Source organism: Mobula birostris, chromosome 2, assembly GCF_030028105.1.
Source record: "Mobula birostris isolate sMobBir1 chromosome 2, sMobBir1.hap1, whole genome shotgun sequence".
Lineage (NCBI taxonomy): Eukaryota > Metazoa > Chordata > Chondrichthyes > Myliobatiformes > Myliobatidae > Mobula > Mobula birostris.
In genome coordinates, this window is record NC_092371.1 from 247,342,746 (window position 1) to 247,359,961 (window position 17,216).

The 17,216-nt window shown below is 41.7% G+C and overlaps 1 protein-coding gene across 1 annotated transcript in view; it reads left to right on the forward strand.

The window, feature by feature from the left end:
• The window catches only part of LOC140211221 (PC3-like endoprotease variant B), a 1,844,543-nt gene that overhangs the window by 277,531 nt on the left and 1,549,796 nt on the right, over window positions 1-17,216 (forward strand). The gene's annotated exons all lie outside the window — the stretch shown is intronic.

Here is a 17,216-nt window from a genome sequence, read left to right on the forward strand (position 1 = left end):
TGAGTCCCTTCAGCACTTTGTGTGTGTTGACCTGGATTTCCAGCACCTGCAGAATCTCTTGTATCTCCTACTACTCTCCTATAGTAGTTCATCTTGTTTGTTTGTTCATTCTGTGTCGTGCCATATGACATGGTCAATCATGGTCTGCCCATGACCATGATTGTTCCTGGCAAATTCCTCTGCAGAAATGGTCTCTGCCTTTGCCTTCTTCTGGGCAGTGTCTTTACGAGACAGGTGACCCCAGCCACTGTTAATACTCTTCAGAGATTGTCTGCCTTTCACCAGTGGTCACATAACCAGGTTTTGTGATATTCACCAACTGCTCATACAGCTTCACGTGACCCGATTGTGCGGCTCATTCCAGTGGCAGGAGCAGGCCACACAATGAGGTTTCTCACAGGATGGTATTTTGCCTTCCAGGTGTAAGGTCTGGGACATCTCTGATTGCTCCCACAACATTTTGGAGAGGGAGGGAGAGCAGCCAGATGTCTTGGTACATATTGGTAGAAAGCTGAGAAGCAGGACCTTGCAGGTAGTAATTTCTGGTTTGCTGCCTCTGCCACATACAAGTGAGGATGGAAACAGGATGATTTGGCAGATTAATGTGTGGCCGAGAAGCTGGGCTTCAGGTTCCTGAATCACTGGGATCTCTTCTGGGGAGGTATGGGTTGCATCTGAACCCGTGGGGAACCAATATTCTCATGGGCAGGTTGGCTAGAGCAGCGAGTGGGAATAAAAGGATCCTTTTCTGGTTGGTTGCCAGTGAATAGTGGTGTTCCGCAGGGGTTGGTGTTTTTATGGTGTATATCAATGATTCAGATGATGAAATAGATGGCTTTGTTGCCAACTTTGCAAATGATATTAAGATTAGTGGAGGGGCATGTAGTGTTGAGGAAACAGGTAGGCTGCAGAAGGACTTAGACAGTTAAGGAGAAATGGCAAGAGAGTGGCAAATGCAATGCAATGTTGGAAAATGCTTAAGTCATGCACTTTAGCAGAAGAAATAAATGTGCAGACTATTTTCTAAATGGAGAGAAAATCCAAAAATCTGAGATTGAGTCCTTGTGCAGAAAGATTAATTTGCAGATAGAGTCAGTGGTGAGGAAGGCAAATGGCAGGTTAGCATTCATTTCAAGAGGTCAAGAATGCAAAAGCAAGGGTGTGAAGCTGAGGCTTTATAAGGCACTGGTGAGGCCTCACCTTGAGTATTGTGTGCTGTTTTGGCTCCTCATCTAGAAAAGATCTACTGGCATTGGAGAGGGTTCAGAGGAGGTTCACAAAGATGATTCCAGGAATGAAAGGGTTATCATACGAGGAATGTTTGATAGCTCTGGGTCTGTACTCGCTGGAATTTAGAAGGACGGAGGGTGGGGGGGGGGGGGGAATCTCAATGAAACCTTTTGAATGCTCAAAGACCTGGACAGAGTAGATGTGGAAAAGATGTTTCCCATGGTGGGAGAGTCTAGGACAAGAGAACACAACCTCAGGACAGCAGGTCATCCATTTAAAATAGGGATGCAGAGAAATTTCCTTGGCCAGATGGTGGTGAATTTGTGGAATTTATTACCGCGGTCAATTGTGGGGGCCAGGTCATTGGGTGTATTTAAGGCAGAGATTGATAGATTCTTAATTGGACACTGCATCCAAGGTTATGGGGAGAATGCTGGTGAGTGGGGAAGAAGGGGAAAAAAAGGATCAGCCATGATTGAATTGCGGAGCAGGCTTGATGGGCCAAATGGCCTAATTCTGCTCCTATGTCTGATGGTCTTACAATGATAAGGTCCATGCAAGCGCTACACATTGCCCCATGGTGACCTGTAGGTTGGCAGAGGGAAGAAATAGCTTACACCTCCTTTGGTAGAGACATATCTCCACCCCAACCCCCCAGTATGTAATTTAAGGTCACCAATTGCCCTCCTAGCCAGCATGGCTTTGGAATTTGGGAGAGCAAAGCACTCAAGGGACACGCATGTGGTCAAAGGGAGAATGTGTTTTACAGAGACAGTACTACTATAGCTGCTGGTTTTCTGCTATAGGTGTTGGTTTTGGAATTGGTTTATTATTGTTACATGTAACAAGATGCTGTGAAAAGCTTGTCTTGCATATTGTTCATACAAATTGATTTATTGCCATAAGGCACAGGAGCAGAATTAGTCCATTTGGCCTATTGAGAATGCTCCACTATTCCATCATGGCTGATTTATTTTCCTGATCAATCCCATTCCCCTGCCTTCTCCCCATAACCTTTCATGCCCTGTCCAATCAAGAACCGATCAACTTCCGCTTTAAATATGCCCAGTGACTTGGCCTCCACAGCCATTTGTGGAAATGAATTCCACAGATTCACTACCCTATGGTTAAAGAAATTCCTTTTTCATCTTAGTTGTTAAGGGATGGCACTCTATTCTGAGGCATAGTTTTCTTTTGCCTGCTGAGGAAGTCCAGAGTTGGTGAGAATTCTTGAATTCTTGGCCAGGCATCAGTGTTAGGATTGAACTTGGTGATATGAGACTGAGGGAGCAGTTGTATGAACAAGACACTTCGCTGTAATAAATTCTTGAACTTGTTACAAAACTCCACTGCAGGAGTAAGTCTATAAGAATGTAAAACATAGAAGCAGTATTAAGCAATTTGGTCCTTCGAGTCTTCTCTGCCATTCCCTCTCAACCCCATCTTCACTTTTCTCCCTCCTTTCACGCCCTGACTAATCAAGAACCTATCAACCTCTGCTTTAAATATACCCAAAGACTTGGCCTTCACAACCATCTGTGGCAATGAATTCCACAGATTTCCCACACTCTGGTTAAAGAAATTCTTAGACCGGGAGAGATAGCTGGCCCAGAAGGAATAGATACACCAGATGCAATAGATAGACTGAAGGAATAGATAGACGCAATGGAATAGATAGATCAGAGGAAGCAGATAGACCAGAAGGGATAGACTGGATAGAACCGATGGACCAGAAGGAATAGATGACTGGAAGGGATAATTAGACAGGAAGGAATAGATGGACCGGATGGAATAGATAACCGAAGGAATAGTGAGACAGGAAGGAATAGATAGACGGAAGGAACAGAGAGACCAGAAGGAATAGATGACTGGAAAGAATACCAAAAACCAATAGGAATAGATAGACTGCAAAGGAATAATTAAACCAGAAGTTTTGCAGTGGGTCAAGAATCCACCTGACTTTTTCTGTGAGGTTCAAATCCCGTACATAAATAGAACAAATTCCTGTACTTGAATTTGGGTGGGATGGTTCTTGCAGAACTGTGGGAGGATGTGTAGCAAATTGCATAATTAATAATTTAAAGAACTTACTGCTCACCTACTGGACTGCAACAGCAGAGCAGTGGTTGTAAAATATGTAAAGCCTTGTGACTTGTAGCTAAACCAAACAGCCTGTACTAAGCGCAGAATTTAATTATCTCATGTTGGAGTAAGCAGTGGAGAGTGCCAGGAAACAGCATGGAGCAAAAGATAAGCTCAAACATTTTTTGGAAATTCCAGTGTGTGCTGTAGAAGGAAAAGTTAAGTTTTATCACATTGGAGCACTGCTCTGGAGCATGAGGCAGTTATGTCAATTTTGTTATGCCTTAAGTTCAAAGTTCAAAGTAAATTTATTATCAAAATACATATATGTCACCTTATACTACCTTGAGATTAAGTGCATAGTTCACTTCACCATTGTAGTGTTTCCTTCCTGAAGTTTTACTTTGGGTCATTCTCTGGTCTTTAAATGAAGTACAAAATGCTGGATTATAAGTAATGTGCACATTTGATTTGTGCGTATTTGCATTAAATCGGGTTATATTGTGAAGGAGCTTAATCTTATGCACACTGTGCATTCTATTTCTACAATTTTTATACATTTGTCCAGGATATACATTTACATTTAAAGTACGCCAGACTATAAAACTAATTTATTTAAAAAAGACATTTTATATTTCCATTTAAATGTTGTTCCAGGTTCAGATTGTATTATTTAGGTTAATTGAACCCTCAAGTAGAGGCAACGATGAACGTTTTCTGAGGTAACAATAATCAGCAATGTCCTTTGTTTGAACACCATGGCTGCTGTATGATGATCAAACACCGCCAGGTTCAGGAACAGTTATCACCCCTCAACCATCAGGCTCTTGAACCAAAAGGGGAAAACTTCACTCTCAACTTCATCGTTGAAATGTTCCCATAACCTCTGGACTCACTTTCGAGGATGGTGCAGGAGCCTTACGTCCCACACTAGCTGCTTTAGAAACTCGGATTACCCTTTCAACCATTGGGGTTCTGAACCATTGTGGGTAACTTCTCCCATCTCAGCACTGAACTGCAACCATGGACTCACTTTCAAGGACTCTTCAAATCATGTTCTCACTATCGTTTATCTATCTTTCTGTGTATTATTTTATATTTGCACAGATTATTTTCTTTTCTACATTGATTGTCAGTCTTTGTAGTTTTTCATTGATTCGATTGTATTTCTTTGATCTACTGTGAATGCCTGCAAGAAAATAACTCTCAGCCTGGTATGTGGTGACATGTATTCGTATTTTGATGAGAGTCAGAATCAGGTTTAATATCACCGGCAATGTCATGAAATTTGCAGCAGCAGTGCATAGCAATATATAACAATAGAAAACACCTGAATTACAGTAAATATACATACTGTAGTGAGGTTGTGTTCATGGGTTCAATGTCCATTCCGAAATCAGCTGGCAGAGGGGAAGAAGCTGCTCCTGAGTTACTGAGTGTGTTCCTGATCGTAACAATAAGAATACGGCATGGCTGATGGGGGTCCTCAGTGATGGGTCCCGCCTTTTTGAAGATGTTCTGGATACTACAGAGTCTAGTGCCTATGATGGAGCTGACTAAGATGACAACTCTCTGCAGCTTATTTCGATTCTGTGCAGTAGCACTACCCCCACCCCCCCCATTCCAGATAGTGACGCAGCCAGTTAGAATGCTCTTCGCAGTACATCTTTAGGAATTTGTGAATGACTTGGTGACGGACCAAATCTCCTCAAACTCCTGATGAAATAAAGCCGCTGCCGTGCCTCCTTTTTAGTTGGCTCCAGGATAGATCCTCAGAGATATTGATTACCAGGAACCTGAAATTGCTTACTCTTTCCACTTCTGATCCCTTTGTGAGGATTGGTGTGGGTTCCCTCATCTTACTGTTTCTGAAGTCCACAATCACTTCTTTCATTTTTCTGATGTTAAGTGCAAAGTAGATCATAAATCTACTTTGAACGTTTGTACCAGATATGACGGACTGTCTCCTATCATCACATCCTGTGTCTTCTGAGACCTTTGGCAGCTTCCAGTTGCCTTCCTCTGAACGGTGAGCTGCCTCTTAGAGTTATGTATGACACTTACAGCTATTGAGGACAGATGGATCAACATCAGATTTATTATCCCTGACATATGCAATAAATTTTAAAAAATACTATAATTTACAATAAGAATGCATAAAAAGTCCACAAATAGTGCAAAAGAAAGCAACATAAAGAGTTCATGGACCATTCAGAAATCTGATGCCGGAGGTTTAGAAGTTGTTCCGAAAATGTTAAGTGTGTGTCCCCAGCCTCCTGTTCCTCCTCATTGGTGGTAGTAATGGGAAGAGGGGTTCCGATGATGTCATCGTCCAGAATGGCAGCTTAAATCAATAGCTCCTCCAGAAAAACACATATATTGCCTTGTTAATCCATCAACTCTTTCGAAAATATCTGAATTGATAAGGGGGGCAAGAATGGGGAAAAAGAATGGAGGTAAAAAAAGCACCACTGCGAAGCCTATGGATGAGAGAGATGCACCCGAACGCGTGCTAGCGAGGCTGACGATGGACCTCGTGCAGGCGAAGTGGCAAATATGATAAAAATTCTGGAAGAGATAAGGGGATTCCAAAAAGATATAAAACAGCAACTCGATGATATCAAGTCAATCAAAAAATAGCGGTGGCAGAGACTTGAATTGAGAAGGTGGAAGATCACGTGCAAAACGTCGAATGGATACTAAGTAGGACGATAAAAATATTAAGTCAACAAGAAAGTAAACTGCTTGACCAGGAGGGAAGATCACGACGGAAAAATATCAGGATATACAATGTTCCCGAAGGAGCAGAGGGTTTGTCTATGATGGAGTTTGTAGGAAAGTTGCTGTGGGACGCGCTAGAGATTCCCTCCACTATGGAGCTTGAAGTTGAGAGGGCGCATCGTGTGATCGTCCCGAGGCCTACTGGAGACAGAGAAGGTAAGCCATGCTCAATAGTAATTAGATTCCTTCGATACAATACCAAGGCAAAGATTCTCCGAAGGGCCTGGGGTAAGAAGGGGGTGTTTTTGGACGGAAAATTAATATATTTTGATCTAGATTACCCCCTGGTGGTCCTGCAGAAACGTAAAGAATACCCTGCAGTAAAGTGAATATTAAAGCAAGGAAAGATAAGATTCCAAACTTCGTATCCTGCTAAGCTGTGGGTGTTTTACTTTACTTTATTGTCGCCAAACAATTGATACTAGAGCATACAATCATCACAGTGATATTTGATTCTGTGCTTTGCACTCCCTGGATTACAAATCGATAGTAAATATTAAAAATTTAAATTATAAATCATAAATAGAAAATAGAAAAGGGAAAGTAAGGTAGTGCAAAAAAAAAACGAGAAGCAGGTCCGTATATTTGGAGGGTTCGACCCAGATCCAGGTCAGGATCCGTTCAGCAGTCTTATCACAGTTGGAAAGAAGCTGTTCCTAAATCTGGCTATACGAGTCTTCAAGCTCCCGAGCCTTCTCCCAGAGGGAAGAGGGATGAAAAGTGTGTTGGCTGGGTAGGTCATGTCCTTGATTATCCTGGCAGCACTGCTCCGACAGCGTGCGGTGTAAAGTTAGTCCAAGGACGGAAGATTGGTTTGTGTGATGTGCTGGGCTGTGTTCACGATCTTCTGCAGCTTCTTCTGGTCTTTGATAGGACAACTTTCATACCAGGTTGTGATGGTATGCAACTGTATCAGGTAGTGGAAGAGGCGACTACAGACATGAGGAACAGAGGGCTGCCCGTCACCGTGATCAAATCGAAGAGAGCTTTTGGTACATTGGCCTTTATTAATCAAAGTATTGAGTATAAGAGCTGGAATGTTATGTTGAGGTTGTGTAAGGCATTGGTGAGGCCGAATCTGGAGTATTGTCTTCAGTTTTGGTCACCAATTTACAGGAAGGATAAATAAGGTTGAAAGAGTGCAGAGGAGGTTTACAAGGATGTTGCCAGGACTTGAGAAACTCACACACTTCAGCTCTTCTACCTTACTACCTTTACACCCTTTATTCTGCTTCTCTTTCCTCAAAGCCTCTCTATATGTTAGATCTGGCTTTACTCCATGCACTTCTTTCACTGCTCTATTGCTCCGGGTGCCATCCCCCTTGCAAATTAGTTTAAACCCACCCGAACCATGCTAGCAAACCTACCTGCAAGGATATTGCTCCCCCTCGAGTTCAGGTGCAACCTATCCAATCTGTACAGGTCCCACCTTCCCCAGAAGAGATCCCATGTATATACAAGAATAGACTATTCATAACATTTGGAAAAGACAAAGACAAAATAAACACCTGTGGAATTGGGACAATAGATGTAAGTGACCATGCACCTATATATTTATCTGTTGATTTTTAGATTGGATTATATTATGAGGACATTCAGTCCTCGTTTATTGTCATTTAGAAGTGCAAGCATTAAAAAATGATACAACGTTCCTCTGGAATGATATCACAAGAAAACACAGGTCAAACCAAGACTAAAACTGACAAAACCACATAATTATAACAACAGTTATAACATAGTTACAACAGTGCAAAGCAATACCATAATTTGATAAAGAGCAGAGCATGGGCACGGTAAAAAAAAAGTCTCAAAGTCCCGATAGACTCATCATCTCATGCAGGTGGCAGAAGGGAGGAAATCTCCCCACCATGAACCTCCAAGAGTCGCCAATGCAGCATCATTGGAAACACCCAACCGCAGTGGACTCTGAGTCTGTCCGAAAACTTTGAGCCTCCGACCAGCCCCTCTGACACAGCCTCCCTGAGCACCATCCTCCGCCGAGCACTTTGACCCTGCCCTGGCTGCCAAGCAACTAGCAAAGCCGAGGACTCGGGGCCTTCTCCTCCGGAGATTCTGGACCACACAGTAGCAGCAGCAGTGAAGCAGGCATTTCAGAAATCTCACCAGAGGTTCCTCTGTGCTCTCACGTCCATCTCCATCAAATCAGGATTGTGCACGGCACCCCACTTGACAAATAACAGATATCACCACCGGATCAGCCACTGCAAGCTGTGTCGTGCTGCCATCTTCTCCTCCAATTTTGACCTACAACCAAAGAATACTATTTGGAAACTAAATTCAAGTCTACTCAATGATCCCTACTTTAAGGAACAAATTAAAAAAGAAATTGGACTTGACTGATAATTCAATGAGAATGGAAAGGTTTCACCTCCCATTCTATGGGATACTCTGAAGGCTGTCTTAAGAGGGAAAATTATAGTGATATCTTCATATAAGAAAAAAATAAGGAATAAAACATTAGAGGAATTACAAAATAGGCTGAAGGAACTAGAAAAAACACAAATTGAATTTGGCACAGGATACATTAGAGGAAATTTTAAAAATTAGGAATGAAATTAAAATTTAATGTTTCTGAAACAGAGGCATTATGAAAGTGGATCTAAGTCTATGAAAATACTGGCGTGGAAACTGGAGAAAAAGACAGCAAAAATACAATTCATAGAGTTAGGGATTCAAGGACAAAAATGATAAAAAGTAAGCTAAGTGAAATTCAAGAAGCTTTTGAAGTGTTTTACAAAATTCTAGATTCCAAAGTTTCAGAGGGAAGTATAACCCAAATTGACACTTTCCTGAATTCTCTAGAGTTACCCACTTTAAGCAAAGAACAAAGTAGAACGATGACTGCTGACATAACTGAAGTTGAACTAAAAGCTGCAATTAGTAGGCTTAAATTAAGCAAGTCACCAGGTTCAGATGGGTATACGGCAGAGTGGTACAAAGAATTTAAAAATGAGTTACTCCCCACACTGAACTGGGCTCTAAAAAGGCACAAATGTCACCCAGCTGGAAGGAAGCGATAATCTCAGCTATACCGAAAGAAGGCAAGGATAAAATGGAATGTGGGTCATTTAGACCAATATCTATTCTTAATGTAGATTATAGATTATTTACCTCCATCATGGCCAAACGATTAGAAGAGTTTCTACCCATACTGATACATAAGGATCAGACAGGTTTTATACAACAATGCCAAACACAAGACAATATACGAAGGACACTTCACATTATGGATCATATACAAAAAAATAAAATCGAAGCAATAGTGATAAGCGTGGACACTGAAGAGGCATTTGATTTGGTTAATTGGGATTTTCTTTACAGAGTTTTACATAGATTTGGTTTCCATGACACAATTATTAAAACTATACAGGCACGATATGACAATCCTACTGCCAGGATTAAAATCAATGGATATTCATCTAATAGTTTTACCCTAGAAAGGGGCACGAGACAGGTTTATGCATGGTCACCGCTACTCTTCGCATTATATCTGGAACCATTAGCTCAATACATCAAACAGAATGAAGATATCAGGGGCATTACTATTAAAGGGACAGAGCATAAATTGGCCTGTTATGCGGATGACATCTTGATCTATTAGGGCAACTAACATACTCTTTACCTAAATTAATGCAATCCTTTGAACAATATGGTCAATTATCAAGTTACAAGATCAGCATAGATAAAACCCAATTACTTTCATATAACTATAGCCCACCAAGAGAAATTGGAAGTGGATATCCCTGGGTATGGCAAACATAGTCTTTCAAATATTTGGGCATCATTATGCCAAAAGGTTTGTCAAAATTATCAGAATGCAATTATCAGCCTATAAATAAAAAAATAAGGAAGATATAGCAAGATGGAACCTAATTCCTTTTTTTAGTCTCAGTTCAAGGATTGAATATACTGCCCAGACTATTATATCTCTTTCAGACCCTACCAATAGGGATTAATCGGAATCAATTCAATGAATGGAACAAAATGTTATCAAGATATATATGGCAAGGTAAAAGGCCTAGAGTTCATCTCAAAACTTTGCAATTAGCCAAGGAAAAGGGGGAATGGGGCCTACTTTCTCTTAGAGATTATTATTTTACAGCACAGTTGAGAGCTGTGATATGTTGGTGCAACCCATCATATGGAAAAACATTGAAGAGGGGATACTTCCCATCCCCATACAGGCAATTTTGGCTGATAACAACCTACAAAAGTACATAAATACTATTGATAATCCATGGGTGAAATGGACTCTTAAAATATAGAAAACTATTATAAAAGAATATAAACTAGAGGGAGATATTGCAATTCTTAAATGGTGTGCATACGACTCGGATTTTACACCAAATAAACTGGATGCTAGATTTAAGGACTGGACAGCTAAAGGAATAACAGTTCTTTGCAATATAATGAAAGAAGGAACACTGTTCAGTTTTGAAATGCTTAAAGAGAAACACTTATTAGAAAAACAAGACTTTTATCGGTATCTACAGATGCGACAGTATGTTAATAGGAGGGTTAAAAATGTAATCAAGGCAAGTACATGTTTGATAGAGCTATTTAGAAAAGCGTATAATTCAGATAACGGTAGTAGAATCATTTCAAGCGTGTATAAGGGTTTGTCAAATCTTAAAACACATTTGACTTCATACATTGAAACAAAATGGGAGAAGGAAGGAGGTATAATTATATCTGAGGAAGAATGGACAATAATGTGGAGGTATCAATGGAAGTGTACCAGTTCACAGAAATGGAGGGAGTTTGGATGGAAAAACTTGATAAGATATTTTATTACACCCTCTCAGAAATCCCATTATGATGGTAACCTCCCTGTTTGCTGGAGAAATTGTGGAAATCAAAATGCAAACCATTATCATATTTTCTGGGATTGCCCTGTTATCAAAGACTATTGTAGTGGGATACACAATGCCCTACAAGACGTTTTTGAATGTGAAATACCCTTAGAAAGTAAGACCATATATTTTGGGAACGTACCTCAAGAATAGTTGAAAAGAGATAAATATTTAATGAATATGCTGCTGGTGGCTGGTAAAATGACTCTTACCAGGAAATGGTTATCACAGGAGAGCCCAACTTTAAACGTATGGATGGAAATTACAATGGACATCTACAAAATGGAGAAGTTAACAGCCTCTGTTAATCATAAGTCGGAACAATTTGATTCATATTGGAAAAAATGGGTCAACTACGTAACACTTCATAGGCCTGATTTTATTCTCACAAATCAATGAATATGTTGTAAAAAAAAAGATCACTCCCTACTTGTACATAGATTTCTCCTTCTGCTTGTCCTTTCTTTCCTCTCTTTTCTATAGGTGTATACCTTAGATAAATATTATGTGGAGATTTGTGGCAAATATGATTGTATGATATATATGTACAATATCTGAAATACATCTTATGGAAATGTTTGTTTGATAATGAACTTCAATGAAAAATAAATTGCCAAAAAAAAAGTTGCCCTGGGTGATGAGGGTGATGTTGCTCTGGGTGGTGAGGGCGATGTTGCTCTGGGTGGTGAGGGTGATGTTGCTGTGGGTAGTGAGGGTGATGTTGCCCTGGACGGTGAGGGTGACGTTGCTCTGGGTGGTGAGGGTGATGTTGTACTGGGTGGTGAGGGTGATGTTGCTCTGGGTGGTGAGGGTGATGTTGTCCTGGGTGGTGAGGATGATGTTGCTCTGGACGGTGAGGGTGATGTTGCCCTGGACGATGATGGGGATGTTGCTCTGGACGGTGAGGATGATGTTGCTCTGGACGGTGAGGATGATGTTGTCCTGGTGGTGAGGGTGATGTTGTCCTGGACAGTGAGGATGATGTTGTTCTGGGTGGTGACGGTGATGTCCTGGGTGGTGACGGTTCTTAATGATGGATGCAGCCTGTGTGATGCATTGCCTTTCGAAGATGTCCTCAGTGGTGAGGGCTGTAACCATGAACGAGCTGCCTGAGTGTAGAATCCTCTGCTGCTTCCTCACATCCTGTACATTAGTATCTCCATACCAGAGTATTACCCACTGCACTACCCTCTATATATACATGACTGTGTGGCTAGGCACAGCTCAAATAGAAGAAATGAGAAAGGATCTAAAAAGCGTGGATTGGGACAGGTTGTTCTCTGGCATGGATGTGATTGGTAGGTGGGAAGCCTTCAAAGCAGAAATTTTGAGAGTGCAGAATTTGTATGTTCCTGTCAGGATTAAAGGCAAGGTGAATAGGAATAAGGAACCTTGATTCTCAAGGGATATTGCAACTCTGATAAAGAAGAAGAGGGAGTTGTATGACGTGTATGGGAAGCAGGGAGTAAATAAGGTGCTTGAGGAGTATAAGAAGTGCAAGAAAATACTTAAGAAAGAAATCAGGAGGGCTAAAAGAAGACATGAGGTTGCCTTGGCAGTCAAAGTGAAGGATAATCCAAAGAGCTTTTACAGGTATATTAAGAGCAAAAGGATTGTAAGGGATAAAATTGGTCCTCTTGAAGATCAGAGTGGTCGGCTATGTGCGGAACCAAAGGAAATGGGGGAGATCTTAAATAGGTTTTTTGCGTCTGTGTTTACTAAGGAAACTGGCATGAAGTCTATGGAATTAAGGGAAACAAATAGTGAGATCATGGAAATTGTACAGATCGAAAAGGAGGAGGTCCTTGCTGTCTTGAGGAAAATTAAAGTGGATAAATCCCCGGGACCTGACAGGGTGTCCCCTCGGACCTTGAAGGAGACTAGTGTTGAAATTGCAGGGGCCCTGGCAGAAATATTTAAAATGTCGCTGTCTACAGGTGAGGTGCTGGAGGATTGGAGAGTGGCTCATGTTGTTCCGTTGTTTAAAAAAGGATCGAAAAGTAATCTGGGAAATTATAGGCCAGTAAGTTTAACGTCGGTAAGTAGGTAAGTTATTGGAGGGAGTACTAAGAGACAGAACCTACAAGCATTTGGATAGACTGGGACTTATTAGGGAGAGTCAACATGGCTTTGTGTGTGGTAGATCATGTTTGACCAATCTATTGGAGTTTTTCGAGGAGGTTACCAGGAAAGTGGATGAAGGGAAGGCAGTGGATATTTCTACATGGACTTCAGTAAGGCCTTTGACAAGGTCCCGCATGGGAGGTTAGTTAGGAAAATTCAGTCGCTAGGTATACATGGAGAGGTGGTAAATTGGATTAGACATTGGCTCGATGGAAGAAGCCAGAGAGTGGTGGTAGAGAATTGCTTCTCTGAGTGGAGGCCTGTGACTAGTGGTGTGCCACAGGGATCAGTGCTGGGTCCATTGTTATTTGTCATCTATATCAATGATCTGGATGATAATGTGGTAAATTGGATCAGCAAGTTTGCTGATGATACAAAGATTAGAAGTGTAGTAGACAGTGAGGAAGGTTTTCAGAGCCTGCAGAGGGACTTGGACCAGCTGGAAAAATGGGCTAAAAAATGGCAGATGGAGTTTAATACTGACAAGTGTGAGGTATTGCACGTTGGAAGGACAAACCAAGGTAGAACATACAGGGTTAATAGTAAGGCACTGAGGAGTTCAGTAGAACAGAGGGATCTGGGAATACAGATACAAAATTTCCTAAAAGTGGCGTCACAGGCAGATAGGGTCGTAAAGAGAGCTTTTGGTACATTGGCATTTATTAATCAAAGTATTGAGTATAAGAGCTGGAGTGTTATGATGAGGTTGTATAAGGCATTGGTGAGGCCGAATCTGGAGTATTGTGTTCAGTTTTGGTCACCAAATTACAGGAAGGATATAAATAAGGTTGAAAGAGTGCAGAGAAGGTTTACAAGGATGTTGCCGGGACTTGAGAAACTCAGTTACAGAGAAAGGTTGAATAGGTTGGGACTTTATTCCCTGGAGCGTAGAAGGATGAGGGGAGATTTGATAGAGGTATATAAAATTATGATGGGTATAGATAGAGTGAATGCAAGCAGGCTTTTTCCACTGAGGCAAGGGGAGAAAAAAACCAGAGGACATGGGCTTAGGGTGAGGGGGGGAAAGTTGAAAGGGAACATTAGTGGGGGCTTCTTCACACAGAGAGTGGTGGGAGTATGGAATGAGCTGCCAGACGAGGTGGTAAATGTGGGTTCTTTTTTAACATTTAAGAATAAATTGGACAGATACATGGATGGGAGGTGTATGGAGGGATATGGTCCCTGTGCAGGTCAGTGGGACTAGGCAGAAAATGGTTCGGCACAACCAAGAAGGGCCAAAAGGCCTGTTTCTGTGCTGTAGTTTCTATGGTTTCTAACTACCATCTATAAATTTGCTGATGATACGAGCATTGTTGGTACAATCTCAAGTGGTGATGAGAGGGCGTACAGTAGTGAGATATGCCAACTAGTGGAATGGTGCTGCAGCAACAACCTGGCACTCAACATAAGTAAGACAAAAGAGCTGATTGTGGACTTCAGGAAGGGTAAGATGAGGGAACACATACCAATCCTCATAGAGGGATCAGAAGTGGAGAGAGTGAGCAGCTTCAAGTTCTTGGGTGTCAAGATCTCTGAGGATCTAACCCTGGTCGCAACGTATTGGTGCAGTTATAAAGAAAACAAGACAGCGGCTGTACTTCATTAGGAGTTTGAAGAGATTTGACATGTCAACAAATATACTCAAAAATGTCTATAGTTGTACCGTGGAGAGCATTCTGACAGGCTGCATCACTGTCTGGTATGGAGGGACTACTGCACAGGACTGAAAGAAGCTGCAGAGTGTTGTAAATCTAGTCAGCTCCATCTTGAGTGCTCGCCTGCAAAGTACCCAGGACATCTTCAGGGAGCGGTGTCTCAGAAAGGCAGTGTCCATTATTAAGGACTTCCAGCACCCAGGGTATGCCCTTTTCTCACTGTTACCAACGGGAAGGAGGTACAGAAGCCTGAAGACACACACTCAGCGATTCAGGAACAGTTTCTTCCCCTCTGCCATCCGATTCCTAAATGGACATTGAATCTTTGGACACTACCTCACTTTTTTTAATATACAGTATTTCTGATTTTTGCATGTTTTTAATCTATTCAATGTATGTATACTGTAATTGATTCATTGACTGATTGATTTACTATTATTTTTTTCTCTCTCTCTCTGCTGGATTATGTATTGCACCGAACTGCTGCTGCTAAGTTAACAGATTTCACGTCACATGCCGGTGATAATAAACCTGATTCTGATTCTGAATTATAATCGTATCAATACATCCAACAATAAACTGACAAATAATCAGTGTGTAAAGGAAAACAACCTGTGCAAAATAAAAGCATAAGGAAATAAATAATAATTGGAATATTAGTCACAATACTGAGAATGATTCCTTAAGGTTGTTATGTCTGGGGAGGGGTGGTCATGGTGATAAGCTCCTTCTACCTATTAAATAATAATATTAAATACTTTATTGATCCTGAGTGGGAAATTCTTTCGTTACAGCAGCAACATTTAAAAACACACTAAGCAGTGTGCAGGCTTAACTAATAATAAAGTACAGAATAATAATATGCACAATAACCATGCTCATAGTAAAAATGCCCCTATTGGAGTGCGTCTCAGGTAGCCTCCGACTACCAAGTCCAGTTCCTGGCATTCATGAGTAGCTTAGCTACAAAGCCCGGCAGAATTGTTTCTAGTGACAGGGGAAGGGGCAAATGTGAGTTGCTGGCACCCTAAAACCAATCACTCCAGGCAGATGCAGGTTGTCTGTCATGGTTACCAACTCATTTTGGAGAAGGAAAGCTCTGATCAAACCTCTGCTGCCTTGTGGTTGTACACACTCATCGAAAAGCTTTGGGAGTAAACCTTGAGGAAATATCTGAACCTGGAGTCCCTAATGCAGTCCTTTATTGAATTCAACACTGACCAGCAACTCTTGCGATGCCTCTGGCATCATACTGTATTGGTCTCTGCTGTTTCTTTGGATTCATCAGCTGCTTGGAGAAGGGGAAGCTTGCTACATGGGCAATTCCCATTCCCATTCATCATTACCATTCCCGTTTCTCTCTCTCACCTCATCTCCTTACCTGCCCATCACCTCCCTCTGGTGCTCCTCCCCCTTCCCTTTCTTTCATGGTCTTCTATCCTCTCCTATCAGATTATCCCTTGTCCAGCCCTTTACCTCTTTCATCTATCAGCTTCCCAACCCTTTTCTTCACCCCTCCCCCTCTCCCAGCTCCTACCACCTTGCACTTTATCCTCCCCACTCCCCACCTTCTTGATCTAACTTCTCATCTTTTTTTGCAGTCCTGACGAAGGGTCTCGGCCCGAAACGTCGACTGTACCTCTTCCTAGAGATGCTGCCTGGCCTGCTGTGTTCACCAGCAACTTTTATGTGTGTTGTTTGAAATTCCGGCATCTGCAGATTTCCTTGTGATATTGACTATTTACTCTTTTCCGTAGACGCTGCCTGGCCTGCTGAGTTCCTCCAGCATTTTAGGTGTTTTACATGGGCAACAGCTTCTCTCCATATTGTACTGGCTTGCGTATCATGTAGGCAGCTGGGATTGCAATATCAATGGTCAATCCCAACCAATGGAGGGCCTCAATACCGAGAATACGAAATACTAAAGAGTTAATTTGTTTCAAATATTCGGGACAGGTGAAAGGGGGTACAAGTATGACAAACGAGTTGCGTGCTCTTTGGCTGAGCTATAGTAATGGCCATAAAGGTTTGTGAATCGGAGGGACTGACAGAAGATGATGGAGGAGGCATGAAATATTGTTACATTAGAGCAAGCAGGCTATCAGTGATCAATCAAACCAGAATAGACAAGCTGGGTGCAGATGAGAGAACATGGCCTGCTTGATAGGCCATCAGTCAGGATTACATAACACTGTAAGACACAGGAGCAGAGTACCTCCATTCAGCCCATTGATCTGCTCTGCTATACCATCATGGCTGATTTATTATCCCTCTCAATCCAGCTCTCCTACCTTTTCCCCATAACCTTCAACACAGTGAGCTGGTTTGCAGATGAAATACAATCAGCTGGAAAAAATGGCCTGCAAAGCGGCACATCAAATTTAATACAGACCAGTGCGAGATTTGGCACTTTGGTAAGACCAGCCAGGGTAGGTGTTACACAGAGAACGGTAGGGCATTGAGGAGTGTT